Here is a 15,073-nt window from a genome sequence, read left to right as displayed (position 1 = left end):
TCATGATTTTGATGATTGTGATGCAGATATGTATTCCTTCTTGGCCTTGATAATCTTTTCTCCACTGGGTTGTAGAAGTTGCTCAAGGCTGTCTACTAAAGCAAGTTTTGATTTACTATTAACCGGAGTAGTTTCCAGTGGATTCATATCGTAGTAGGGCGTTTCAACTTAATTTAGAAAAGTTCACACTGTTGTGGCTTGCCTCGCTTACTTCTAGAAAAAAGGAATATGGCCTTAAAGCTGATCTTATCCATCTTCTAGAACAAGAGGAGGCCTTCTGGAAACAAAGATCAAGGGTAATCTGGCTCAAACAAGGTGACAGAAACACTTCTTTCACATTTCAGCATCTAATAGGCATAGGATAGGAGAATAATCGGGTAACCTTGTATACAAAAAAGTAATGGGTCCACCCTATATGGGGTCTTTTTGATAGGTGTATTTTTGTAGGGTTTTCAAACTAGCTTCCACCATGAAGCTTAAGGGTCTAAGTCTAGAATTCTGTTGGGGGCAGGGCTGAGCTGGCCTAGAGAGGCCCACGGCCACCTGTCACAACTCGGCCATGTCGGCGTAGTCCGGCCGAGCCACGTTATTATCGTGGTCCCCCGCCTAATCCCGCCGACCATGTCAGCTACGCGGATAAGCTCGCCTAGCAGATAAGGATGGGAAGACAACTCCGTCGAGGAGTAGGACTCTACCCCCAGTAACCTCGGCGGAGAACTCTATCCCGATTATCCTGGAACCCTACTCCGACCAGGATACAGACCCCCCAGCTATAAAAAGGTACTCCATGCACGAGGTAAGGGACTGAACCTTGGACACCAATACTGCTACTTAGCTCGGACCAGCATCCCTATAGCTCGGCCCGACCATTCACCACCTCTTACTGATTTGAGAATCTAAGTACTTACCCGGGGATCACTCCTCGAGCCTCTGACTTCTTTCTTGATCACAGGTCTTTAAGCGAGGCCTCATCCTTGTAGCTAGGCCCCGCTCTGTCAGCAAGGACTATCTGGTTGCTCTCCTCAGTTAGTGCACCGTGTTAGGGACTTAAAACCAGTAGTCGCAGTGACGACCATACAACACGGGCTCCACCCTTCTCCATCTCCAAAAATCCTCCTCAGACGTTGGTTGCGCTAATGAGCCATGCGTAGAAGTGTATCAACGCTGAAGAGGCTTAGGCGCAGCTTAGAGACGAGGATGAGAAGCTCGACAAAAAGAGGAGAGAGATCGACGAGCAAAAGTCCGAGAGGTCGGACAAAGATCAAAAGAGACAAGATCGTCGGACAGACCATAGACCTCGGAGCCCCGCCGACCTACCGGAATTTAATGTCGCTTAATATTCCGCAGTCAAATTCATAACCGCAAGATGAAGACGCAAAGTGCACTAGTTATCAGGGAGTATAAAAATATCGTTCCCACGAGGATTTAACAAAATAAGTATTAGAACTATAGCCTTCCCTAATTATTTGGACAATCGAATTTCAGATTTGAGAATAAGAACTAATGAAAAAACAAAAACAGGAAAACAAGAGCAGAAGTAACAATGCTGAAGTATGTAACGAGTGGTTGAATTCGCTAGGGCTTTCGGTCCACCTAACCATTCCAATGTTTATTAATGGATGAGATTATCCAAGATAATTTGTCATTCCCATAAGTTGAAGTCTTTCCAATTTTATTTAATATTCTCTCTCAAGATATACTAAAACTACTTCTATCAGGTAACCCCTCGATCTCTCGACTAGAGTTCTCAAGATAGAAGCGCATTAAGTCCAAGGAAAAACTATTATATTCAGATGAATCATGTGTATATACCCCTATATACCATTCAATTCACACCATGAATTATGTGGTCAGCTATGTGAATTCCTCTCTCGATTCATTCACATGCACCTGATCAATTAAGAGATGGTCATTCCTAATAGCATTAAGCAAGATAATTCATAGACTATATGGAAATCACGATCTTGAATAAATCAGAATAAAAATATATTCATTGATATGATTAGGCTTTCCACAACCCTAACTACAGATAAATTAGTTCATACTAGTAGAAATGAAACAAACAAGAGGAAAAAAAGAACTCATGGTTTCGCCCTTGGAGTTGAGATCTCCTCTTCTCCTTGCCGACACTTCCTTCTTGTAGACTTCTTGCTTGATAGCTGGATTGCTCCTCTGCTTCTTGATGCCTCTCTACCCCTTTATATAGCTTAAGGGGAGGGGGTGGTCTCCTACTCTTTCTTGAAGTTAATCTCTCAAAAATAGAAAGTCCTAGTCTAATCCTACTCTTATCTCTTTATCTACTGAACTCAATCTCTTTATCTTTATGGGATTACATCATAAATTTAGATCTGATAATACTCTTCTCAGTTTCTTGTTCCTAGATTCGTATTATGGGCCCTCCTACGAATTTGCCCCGACTTCAGGCCTAGATTTGACTTCGATGCAGGCCAAATCGGCGAAAGCCCAAAACATGAAAGTTTTGGCTTTTTCTCTTACCTATCTATTGGGTCTTGAATCAGCCGAAACGGTGAAAAATCATCCGATTTTCCTTTCTTTGCTCCTGATGCCTTCTTTCATGCCCTGAACCAAAATACAAGAAATATGAGTCCAATTAAGTACTAATTAAGTATGCAAGACAAAATATTTGGGGATAAAAATGTGATAAATTCTACTCTCATCAAATCCCCCCACACTTAAACCTTGCCCATCCTCGGGCAAGACAAAACTCAAAACAAAATTAAAACAGGAACAGGCTAACTAAAAAAATTTTTTTTTTTGGATAAATCTCAACAGGGTATTTGTCCTCTTGCATGCCTTGATCCAGGTTTAATGATCCTTCCATTCGTCCACTTCTTTTTCCTCTTTAACTTGTCAAAGAATAATCTCTAATCACCAATCCCAAGTCGAATTAACAATCAAGGGGAGCAAGCATTTCATCGCATGAACATTTTAGGAGTAAAGTAAGCATTCATTGCTTTAACGGATTCAAACTGCTAACTGTCCTTAAAAAACAAGGAATGTTATCTTGCTTATGCATCACATCTCCACCACTTATCATGAGTTCAATGCATCAAAAGGTGAAACAGGTTTTGTGGTTCTAGGGGCGAGTGCATTTTATGCTCCATCTCACCCTTTTCTTTTGCTTTTGGTGTGAGTGCATTTTATGCTCCATCTCACACTAGTTCTCTCTCTCTTTTTTTTGAGGGGGGATATCATCACCATTGTCAACCTAATCCATGAACTCATTATCGTTGTCTCAACATGTCTAGCAAAATAAGTTCTAGAATAATCAAATAGGGTTGCAATGAGATGCCTTCTATAGCCGAAAATTTCAGCTAGTCTTGCTTGCATCATTTCTTGTCTATTCCACCTAAGCACATGATTCATGATAGTTTGAAATTATTCAAAAACAAGTCTCTAGGGAACAAAAATTTCAAAAGGAAAGGTTAAAAAGTTATGATCAAAGCATGCCAAAAAAATTATCAAATCCCTTAATCCCCCCACACTTAAAGTATACATTGTCTTCAATGTATAGGAATATGTGTAAAAGGAGAGAAAGATTTAAGGGTACTTACCTGAATGCCTTGTTGAGATCCTACAGATGTGAGATACGATTAAAAAAAACACACTTATAAATAACAAACAAAAAACGATAACTGAACAAAACAAACAAAAACTGAACTCGATGGGTTGCCTCCCACAAGCGCTCATTTTAAGTCGTGAGCTTGACTTTCTCCTTCCTTTTATGGTTGTTTCAAGGGGAGAACGGATTCATGGTGAATAGATTGTTCTCCTTCAATATAGTGCTTCAAACGCTGCCCATTTACCTTGAATGTACTCCCATCATCATTATGTAGTTTAATTGCTCCATAAGAGAATACCTTAGCCACTACAAAGGGTCCACTCCACCTGGTTTTCAACTTCCCAGGAAATAGCTTCAGGTGAGAATTAAAGAGCAACACCTTGTCTCCTTCGTTGAACTCCTTCCCTGCAATTTGAGAGTCATGCCATGCCTCGGTTTTTTCTTTGTAAGTGCGGGCATTCTGATAAGCTTGATTCCTCCCTTCTTCTAACTCGTTGAGCTGAAGTTTCCTTGCATTACCTGCATTGTTCAAATCAAAATTTAAAAATTTGGTAGCCCAATAAGCTTTATGTTCCAACTCAATGGGTAGATGGCACGCCTTGCCGAAAACTAATTGGTAAGGGGACATGCCAATTGGGTTTTTGAATGCAGTACGGTAAGCCCAAAGTGCATCATCTAATTTCAAGGACCAATCTCTCCTAGATGTGGTGACCGTCTTTTCTAAAATCTGCTTTAGTTCCCTATTAGAGACATCTACTTGGCCGCTAGTCTGAGGGTGGTAAGGGGTTGCAATTCTGTGTGTAACACCATATTTGTTCAACATTTGTTCGAATTGTTTATTACAGAAGTGCTTCCCCTCATCATTTATGATGGCTCGAGGTGTCCCAAAACGAGTGAATATGAATTTTTTATAAATTTAATGACAACTCGAGCATCATTAGTAGGGTATGCACATGCTTCCACCCATTTGCTCACATAATCTACAGCCACAAGTATATAAGTTATTAACAGATTTTGGAAAGGGTCCCATGAAATTGATGCCCCATACATCAAATATTTCGCACACAAGAATGTTGTTCAAGGGCATCTTGTTCTGTTGGGAGATATTACCTGGCATCTCGTTCCGTCGGGAGATATTACTTGTCCTTTGGCAATGATCACAAGCACTTACATATGTGTAGACATCCTTGAAGAGTGATGGCCAATAAAAACCGCTTTGGAGAATCTTTGAAGCGGTTCTTGATGCTCCATGGTGACCTCCTGTTTCTTTGTCATGGCAGAATTTTATAACACTTAGCACTTCCTCTTCAGGAATACATCTCCTTATCAAACCGTCCCTGCAGATTTTGTATAGGAAAGGTTCATCCCATAGATAATGCTTTACATCAGAGAAAAATTTCTTTCTCTGCTGATATGTCAAGTGCAGTGGCACCACATTCCCTGTCAAAAAATTAGCCAAATCAGCAAACCAATGTTCATTATTTTTGTTAATCGCATACAGTTGCTCATCTGGGAATTCATCATGTAGTGCTGAATTATTAATATTTTCAACATAATTTTTATTCAGCCTTGATAGATGATCAGCTACTGTATTTTCACTACCCTTCTTATCCTTGATCTCTAGGTCAAATTCTTGCAAAAGTAGGATCCATCGTAGCAGCCTAGGTTTTACATCTTTTTTAGCAAGTAGATGTCTCAAGGCAGCATGGTCAGTGAATACGATGACTTTAGATAAGAGCAAATAAGATCTGATTTCTCAATAGCAAACACTACTGCAAGTAGTTCCTTTTCGGTAGTAGAATAATTTTTCTGTGCTTCATTCATGGTCCTACTTGCATAGTAAATAGTATGAAATTTCTTATCTCTTCTTTGCCCTAAAATTGTGCCCAAGGTATCATTACTTGCATCACACATAATTTTGAAAGATAGTTCCCATATAGGAGCTGATACAATCGGTGCTTGAACCAACTTTTCCTTAAGAGTATTGAATGCATGCAAACATTCATCATTGAATTTGAAAGGTACATATTTAACTAACAGATTTGTTAGGGGCTTGGCAATTTTAGAGAAATCTTTGATGAATCGCCTATAGAAACCAGCATGCCCGAGAAAACCCCTAACATATTTTAATGATTGAGGTGGAGGTAGCTTTTCAATCAGTTCTATTTTAGCTTTATCAACTTCGATGCCCCTGGAGGACACCTTATGCCCTAGAATGATTCCCTCCTTAACCATAAAATGACATTTTTCCCAGTTTAAAACAAGGTTAGATTCCTCACACCTTTGGAGTACCTTTTCTAAATTATGCAAACATTCATCGAATGATGATCCATAAATGAAGAAATCATCCATGAAGACTTCCATGAAGTCATCGATAAAATCATCAAATAAGGACATCATACAATGCTGGAAAGTGGCTGGTGCATTTCATAGTCCAAATGGCATCCTCCTAAATGCAAAAGTTCCATACGGGCAGGTAAAAGTGGTATTCTCTGATCTTCAAGTGCAATGGATACTTGAAGATATCCGGAGTAGCCATCTAAAAAGCAATAATATTCATGTCCTGCCAGCTTCTCTATCATTTGATCAATAAATGGCAGAGGGAAGTGATCTTTCATAGTAGCCTCATTCAACTTTTGATAGTCTATACATACCCTCTAGCCAGTTACTGTTCTTGTGGGAGTTAATCCATTACTTTCATTGAGAATTACAGTAGTACCCCCTTTCTTCGGTACAACTTGAACAGGACTTACCCATGGTGAATCAGAAATCGGATAGATAATACCTGCTTCTAGCCATTTCAGACTTTCTGTCTTCACTTCCTGTTGCATTTTAGGATTCAGCCTCTTTTGTGGTTGTGCCTTGGGATTGCAGCCTTCCTCCATCAAAATCTTGTGCATGCATACCAAAGGGTTAATCCCTTTCAAATTGGCAATGCTCCATCCGATGGCCAATATGTGTTGTTTGAGCACTCTCACTAGTTTTTCCTCCCAGAGACCTGTCAAATCAGCAGAGATAATCACAGGTAAGGTGAAACTTTTTCCCAAAAATATATATTTTAAATGAGAAGGTAAGGGTTTAAGTTCCAAAGCTGGAGGTGCTTTGATGGAAGGTAATAATTGTTTAGTGGAGGTCAGCCCATCTAGTGGTAGAAATCTCCCTTGTTTTGGGTTGCGCTCTTCCTGGCCGACCTCTAAATAATTCATTGCCTCTTTGACCTCTTCCTCCATGACCTGCATGTTATAACAAGAATTGATAATACAGCTTTCGAAGGGGTCATCTAACTTTGATTTGTTAATTTTGGCTGCCCAAACATTAATAGAATCGATTGCATATATCTCATGTTCTTTTGTGTTGGGATACTTTATGGTTTGGAAAACGTTAAATACCATCTCTTCACCATTGATCCTAAGAGTTAGAAGACCCTTTTGTACATCAATTAAAGCATTACTAGTAGCAAGAAAGGGTCTTCCTAGAATCAATGGCATCGTTCTATCCTCCTCCATATCCAACACAATGAAATCAGCAGGGATGATGAAGTTCCCTACTTTAACTAAGACATCTTCCACTATTCCCCTAGGGTATTTAATGCTTCAATCGGCCAATTGTAGGGTAATAGTTGTAGATGTTAGTTCATGCAATCCGAGCCTTTTAAAAATAGAGTAGGGCATTAAATTTATACTAGCACCAAGATATATAAAACTCCCTGGGTCCTTAAGTTTTGGAGGCAATTTATTTTGAAGAATGGCTGAACACTCTTCGTTTAGCTTTACCATCTCACAATCCTCCCACTTTCTTTTGTTTGACATCACCTCTTTCAAGAATTTAGCATATTTCGGCATCTATGACAATACATCAAGAAGAGGGAGATTAATATGGATCTTTTTAAACACTTCAAAAAATTTTTCAAACTATTTATCTAAATTAGCTTTTAAGACTCTTCTGGGTTAGGGGATAGGAAGTTTAATCTCATTTAAATTCAGTTTAAGTGTACTCCCCTCATTCTCCTTTTGCAAATCGGCCACATCAGCTTCCTTATCATCTTTCTAGATTTCGCCAACTGTCCTCCTACTTCTTAAGGCTATGGCGTTTACTTGCTCTCTGGGATTCTTCTCCGTGTTGCTGGGTAGCCATCCCTCTTTTCTTTCCGACAATAGATTTACAATCTGCCCCATTTGAACTTCTAAGTTCTTGATCGATGCTTCCTGTTCTTGGAATTTTGCTTCAGTAGCATTGATGAACTTAGAAATCATCTCTTCCAAATTACTCTTTTTTTCTTGTGGGGGCGGCTGTTGTTGGAATCCCATGGGTTCCTTTTGCTGATTGTTGCTCCATGAAAAGTTTGGATGATTCCTCCACCCTGGGTTATATGTGTTTGAGTAGGGATTGAAATTCGACCTAACAGCATGAGAGATAAAATTAGCATTCTCATGTGAAGTAAATGGACTACTTAATGGATAATCAGAATTAGTATGTCCTATTTGACCACAAAAATCATATGGGATGCTAGAAGATGTATTAATTGTTGCAATATTAAAAGTATCATGTTTTTTGTTCAGATTAGCGAGTTGAGCAGATATGGCAGTAAGGGAATCGATGTGGTGTACTCCCCTCTGATTGGTTCGGTCATTGCTCCACTGGTAGCTGTTCGACACCATCTCCTCCACTAGGTCATAGGCTTCCTCTGGAGTTTTCCTCATGATTGTGCCACCTGCGGCTGCATCAATAATAGATTGATTAGAGGGGGTAATACCATTATAAAAAGTCTGAATTTGACGCCAAGTTGGTATCCCATGGTGAGGACACTTCCTAAGCATCTCTTTGAATCATTCCCATGCTTCATACAAAGATTCCCTCTCAAATTGAGCAAATCATTCCAAGTGGTGATACTTCTTGCAGGGAGTGAGTTAAGCCAATCTTTAGCTCTATCACGCAATGAAAACGAAAATAATCTAAGCCTAATAGCATCATCACTAACTCAATTATGTTTAAATGTATCACATATTTCTAGGAAATTAACAATGTGTGCATTAGGGTCATCACTTGGCAACCCACTAAACTGAATACTTGTCTGAATCATTTGGATGATTGCATGCTTGATTTCGAAGTTATTAGCATGAATTGTGGGTTTACAAATACTGGAAGTCGCCCCATAAATGGTTGGACAGGCGTAGTCCAAGAGGGTGCGATTTTCTTCTGCCATCTCTTCTTCAATCTCTATTGTTGGTTCACCAATATCAACCTCCTCTATTGTTCTACCTCTGTTGGCTCTTTGCAACAAGCGAAGGGTCCTCTCTATTTCAGGATCGAATTTTGCTAGTCCCTCTCTTCTAGTGCGTGTCATCCACTAGTAAATCTGAACAAAGCAAGAATTCGAACAAACTAAAAAAAGGTAAACAAAATAAAATAATAAAAACAAATAAAAATCCAAATTAATCAAGGTTAACAAGTTCTAATATTATTTTAGGATTAAATCCCGACAACGGCACCAAAATCTTGATAGCTATAAATATAACCCTAGCAAGTGCACTAGTTATCAGGTAGTATAAAAATATCGTTCCCACGATGATTTAACAAAATAAGTATTAGAACTACAGCCTTTCCTAATTATTTGGACAATTGAATTTCCGATTTGAGAATAAGAACTAATGAAAAAACAGAAACAGGAAAACAAGAGCAGAAGTAACAATGTTGAAGTATGTAACGATTGGTTGAATTTGCTAGGGCTTTCGGTCCACCTAACCATTCCAATGAATATTAATGGATGAGATTATCCAAGATAATTTGTCATTCCCATAAGCTGAAGTCTTTCCAGTTTTATTTAATATACTCTCTCGAGATATACTAAAACTACTTCTGTCAGGCAACCCCTCGATCTCTCGACTAGAGTTCTCAAGATAGAAGCGCATTAATTCCAAGGAAAAATTATTATATTCAAATGAATCATGTGTATATACCCCTATATACAATTCAAATCACACCATGAATTATGTGGTTAGCTATGTGAATTCCTCTCTCGATTCATTCACATACGCCTAATCAATTAAGAGATGGTCACTCCTAATAGCATTAAGCAAGATAATTCATAGACTATATGGAAATCACGATCTTGAATAAATCAGAATAAAAATATATTCATTGATATGATTAGGCTTTCCACAACCCTAACTACAGATAAATTAGTTCATACTAGCAGAAATAAAACAAACAAGAAGAAAGAAAGAACTCATGGTTTCGCCCTTGGAGTTGAGATCTCCTCTTCTCCTTGCTGTCACCTCCTTCTTGCAGACTTCTTGCTTGATAGCGGGATTGCTCCTCTGCTTCTTGATGCCTCTCTAGTCCGCCCCCTACCCCTTTATATAGCCTAAGGGGAGGGGGTGGTCTCCTACTCTTTCATGAAGTTAATCTCTCAAAAATAGAAAGTCCTAGTCTAATCTTACTCTTATCTCTTTATCTAATGAATTCAATCTCTTTACCTTTATGGGATTACATCATAAATTTAGATCTGATAAGACTCTTCTCAGTTTCTTGTTATTGGATTCGTATTAGACCTCCTCTGCGAATTGGGCTGCTGCCAGGCTTTTCTGCAAGTTGGGGCTTAAGTTGCGGATTGGGCCTTCCTACAAATTTTTCCCAACTTCGGGCCTGGATTTGACTTCAATGCAGGCCGAATCTGTGAAAGCCCAAAACAGAAAAGTTGTGGACTTTTCTCTTATCTATCTAGTGGGTCTTGAATAAGCTTAATCGGAGTTCGGATACGCGAGTTAGGTCCAGATTACTGAACAGTGCCGAAACTGTGAAAAATCATCCAATTTGCCTTTCTTTGCTCCCGATGCCTTCTTTCATGCCCTGAACCGAAATACAAGAAATATGAGTCCAATTAAGTACTAATTAAGTATTTAAGATAGAATATTTAGGAATAAAAATGTGATAAATTCTACTCTCATCATCTAACAATGATGCTAAATATGAGGCTCTGATTGTTGGGCTCCGCCTTACCTTGGATCTCGGGGCCCGAAGAATCGAGGCCTTCAGTGACTCACAGCTTGTGGTCAACCAAATCCACAGTCAGTTCGAGGCTCAGACCCCCTCTATGTCGAGCTACCTACAAAAGGTGCAAGAGCTCATTCAGCAGCTCGAGCATTTCAATATTTAGCAGATCCCTCGAGCCGAGAACGCCCAAGTTGACGCCCTTTTGAAATTGGCTAGCTTGCCGCAAACGGACCTTGACTCAGCCGTTTGGTTAGATACACTGGCTCAGTCAAGCATCGCACCAACAACCATCCTCGTCCTCCCAGTACAGCATGGCCCATCTTGGATGGACCCCATAATCAAGTATCTTCAAGAGGGCACTCCCCGGAAGATCGAGCAGAAGCGAAGAGGCTCCAACACAGAGCGGCCAGGTATTGCCTAATACAGGGTCAACTCTACCGCCGTTCTCACACTCTTCCATACTTGAAATGTCTCCCCCAGCCGAAGCAGACTACATCCTTAGGGAGATACATGAGGACATTTGTGGAGATCACCCTGACGCACGCACTTTAGATCATAAGGCACTTCAGCAGGGCTACTTTTGGTCGACGATGAAGTGCGATAGTTGCCAGCGTCACTCTAATCTCCATCACTGGCCTGAGGCCCCTCTAAAGCCGATCACCAGCCCATGGTCATTCGCCCAATGGGGAATGGACATCCACAGACCCTTCCCCGCCGTAGTTGCGCAAAAGAATTTCCTTCTCGTAGCAGTGGACTACTTCACGAAGTGGGTAGAAGCCGAAGCTCTAGCACGCATCACCGCCCACAATGCCTAGAATTTCCTATAGCAGGGAATTGTCTGTCGCTTCGGTATCCCATGCATGCTCATCACAGACAACGGAACACAGTTCACCGACAAGAAGTTAAAGGCCCTCTGTGCCAACCTAAGGATCGATCGCCGAACTACCGTAGTACACCGACCCCAAAGCAACAGACAGACTGAAGTAACCAACCGCATCCTACTACACGGCCTGAAAACATGCCTAGATCAAGCTAAAGGAAGGTGGGTTGAGGAGCTACCAAGCATTGTCTGGGCCTATAGGATGACCTCGTGGACTGCCTCTGGGGAGACCCCTTTCAGCCTGACCTACGGGGCCAAAGCCATGGTCCCCATGGAGATAGGCTACCCAACCCTTCGGACTTGACTATTCAACGAGGGGCAGAATGACAAAGATCTACGCGTGAAGTTAGACCTAATAGAGGAAGCTTGGGACCGAGCACATGTAAAGATTATTGCACAACAATAGAGGATGGTACGACACTACGATTCCAAGGTTAGAAGACGCAAATTCAAGACAGGCGACTTCGTCCTGCGCAGAGTCTTAGTCCCCACTCCATGAGAAGGAAAGCTCATACCAAACTGGGAAGGGCCATACAAAATCACCAGAGTCCTCGGACCGAGTACTTATAGACTTGAAGACCTCGAAGGCCGACCGATACCGAGGAGTTGGAACTTAGGAAATCTCAGGATGTACTACCAGTAGACCTACAAGCAATGAAAGTTTCCCTTCTTTTAAGCTACATCTTCGACCCCCAAGCGCGCACACACTACACATGCACATGATAAGCCGCACTGCCGACCGAGTTGACTCTGCCGATCCCTAAACGGCTGAGCCCATCATGCCCAACTTAGCAGTGTTTCGCCGACCAAGCTACCCGACTCAGCTAACAACGGCTGAGCCTAAACGTGGAGAAAGAACACCCCCGCCCAACGAGGCTTGAGGGCAGTCGAGGAACTCCACACAACCGCCGGCTCAACGGTTGAGCAAGCTAGGAAATGACTAGCCCTAGAAGGACCCCAAAGGCTCCCGAGACCATAACTTTTTCTTTTTCCAGCCAAAGCATGTCTGGTCGGGCTATTGTGTATGTCGGGTTGGGCTATGCCTTGGCATCTTGTTGTACAATTTTCTTCCCTTGGCCGAGGTGTGGCCGGCCGGGCTACTGTGTGGGCGGGGGCAAGTTGTGCCTTGGGCGACCTCTTCATACTTATGCAATTTTAGTTCGTTGGCTGAGGCATGGTCAGCCGGGCTATTCCTCGGTGTCCCCAATCTTGTGCTGACCGAGGTGTAGTTGGTCGAGGCACAGCCGGCCGGGCTATGCCTCAACGTCCCCAGTCTTGTGCCGACTAAGGTGTAGTTGGCCGAGGCATAGCTGGCCAAGCTATGCCTCAACGTCCCTAGTCTTGTGCCAACCGAGTTGTAGTTGTTCGAGATCTTTCGATTCCCGAGCTCTTAGCCATGGGATTGGTTAATTGGGCCTTCTGTCGCAGATACTCGGAGTGTTCCCACTCGTACGTTGATTGGAGGTCTCGGAGACGGTCAACCAACGCGACTGCCGCATAAGCATTCTATAGAAGAAGATGATAAGTATACAAAAAAGAGAGCAAAAACACAAGGAATAAGAGAAGAGAACTCACCTAGGCAGCAAACCATAGAAGCACACACTCTAAGCACACAATCACCTGGGCAGAAAACACAAGGAATAAGAGAAGGGAACTCACCAGGCATCTCCAGATTATCATCAACATGAATCGACCACCGTGGCATGTGCAGACCCGAGTTGTTGCCTGCTTTAGTTGTTAGACAATTTTGTATGCCCTTAGCTTCAATTAGAATGATGTACTTTATGAGTTTATTGTAAATGAACAAAAGTGCATATTTGAATCATGTTCCCTTGGTATGTTTCTGTGTAATACCCTTAAACTGGACACTTAATGAGACTCGTGTTAGCTTAGAATGTTCACAGCCAGTGGGTCGGTCTGGGGAGACCTATCCTGATAAGGCTGACACTGTGGTGCCACCAAGTCGGTTGGGGTGGCCTGTCTTAGTTGCCAGGGTGAGACCCTAGGCACATACAGTGTAGGATTAATTGAATCTTTGAACTGGACTAGATTTCCAGTATTGCCTTGGACCTTGGAGATTAATGGGCAAAACTAGAAAGTTACACCCGACCCCTAGACTCGATTATGATACTACACTAAGTGTTAGATTGGACTATCTTTGATGTACCAATCAGTGAGATCCTTAGCGGGGGTCAAAACCTGGGTATGTTGGGACAATCTGAGAATTCATCTGAGTGGGTGATCATAGTGACAGGATTAGCCCCTTTGTCGGACAAAGGTAATGATCGAGGATGCACTCTCTCTGATGAAAACCAAGACTGTCGGCAGCCGATTTCAATCGTTGAGATTTTTTTTGCAAAATATATTTTATATGAGATATAAAAGTATATATATTATGGTTTCTAAAATGTTTGCAAAAGGTTTTAATTCCCGGGATCCATATAAGTAGAGAGTGCAACACTGTTCCTTGCAGCCGAGGGAGAGGTCATCTCTTGTCGGGTAGTGTTTGATCATTATGGGCTAAGAGGTTAAGTGTAAGACCATTGAGGATAATACCTGATGGGCTAATCTTGCATCTGCCCACAGTCCCTGCGTGTTACAAGGTGGCTTGGCCCAGAGACCACTTAGGGTAAGTGTTGGGCCCATAGAGCCCATTTGATGAGTTTCAGGGGGTGCACTGTCCATAGCAATGTATTCGGCCAGGCCTTGTAACAAAGACTGGGCCGAACCCATGTGGCTGATGTGTAGATTAATGCTTGGGTCCCACGCCATACAAGGAAGCCCAACTGGACAGCAGTTAGGAAGGCTAAGTGAGCACATAAGCTTGATGGGCCTAAAGCCCATTTCGAACTGGACTAATTTAATAAATTAAATATGGGCTAATTCTGAGATGGATCAGTAGATAGGATAGGGTCTTAACCCCATCCACTAAGAGAGTCCAGATCTGAATATGATTCAGATCTAGAAAGCTCCTAATGAGTTTAGGAGAGGGTTGATCTAATCTGTAGATAAGATAAGGGTTTATCCTTATCACCAAAATGGATGTTTGATCCAAATATGATTTGGATCAGCAACTCCTAATTGGATTCGGAGCTGATCCTTTAGGGTTACAAAAGAAGGAGGGGGCGGCAGCTTTTAGGAGATACATACTCACATCCTCTTAAGAGTTGAAATCACAGAAGAAAGATTTCTGCAATCCCTGCGAAAATCTTTCTTGCCGCCTCCTTCCTACAGCCGCCAAACATCCAGTTCGATCTCTAACTCTGTGGGAGAAGTCAAGATTCGTTTTTGACATCAATTTCTTAGTGAAAGAATTGATAGGAAGCTGTGCTCACGTGTCATCCTGTTGTTTCTTGTGAAGGACAGAGTTCTTGGAGAAGAACACTACTGATTCTGATCCATCCTACACTGCGCCATCTTCAGAGGGAGCAGTCTTTGGATCCTTCCTTGGGCGTGAACACCTTCGTTGGGAGATATTATTTCTCCGTATCAGGTATAATCCTCTCCTACTCTTTTTGGTTCAGATCTGGTTCAGTTTATGGTTCAAGATTGATCATTGAAATTATGATTTTCTAAATAGGGAATGCGATTCACAGTTGAAGGGAGAGAAAAATTTT

The sequence above is a fragment of the Nelumbo nucifera genome, chromosome 1, assembly GCF_055504915.1.
Source record: "Nelumbo nucifera cultivar China Antique chromosome 1, China Antique-T2T, whole genome shotgun sequence".
NCBI lineage: Eukaryota > Viridiplantae > Streptophyta > Magnoliopsida > Proteales > Nelumbonaceae > Nelumbo > Nelumbo nucifera.
This window is presented reverse-complemented; position numbering follows the sequence as displayed.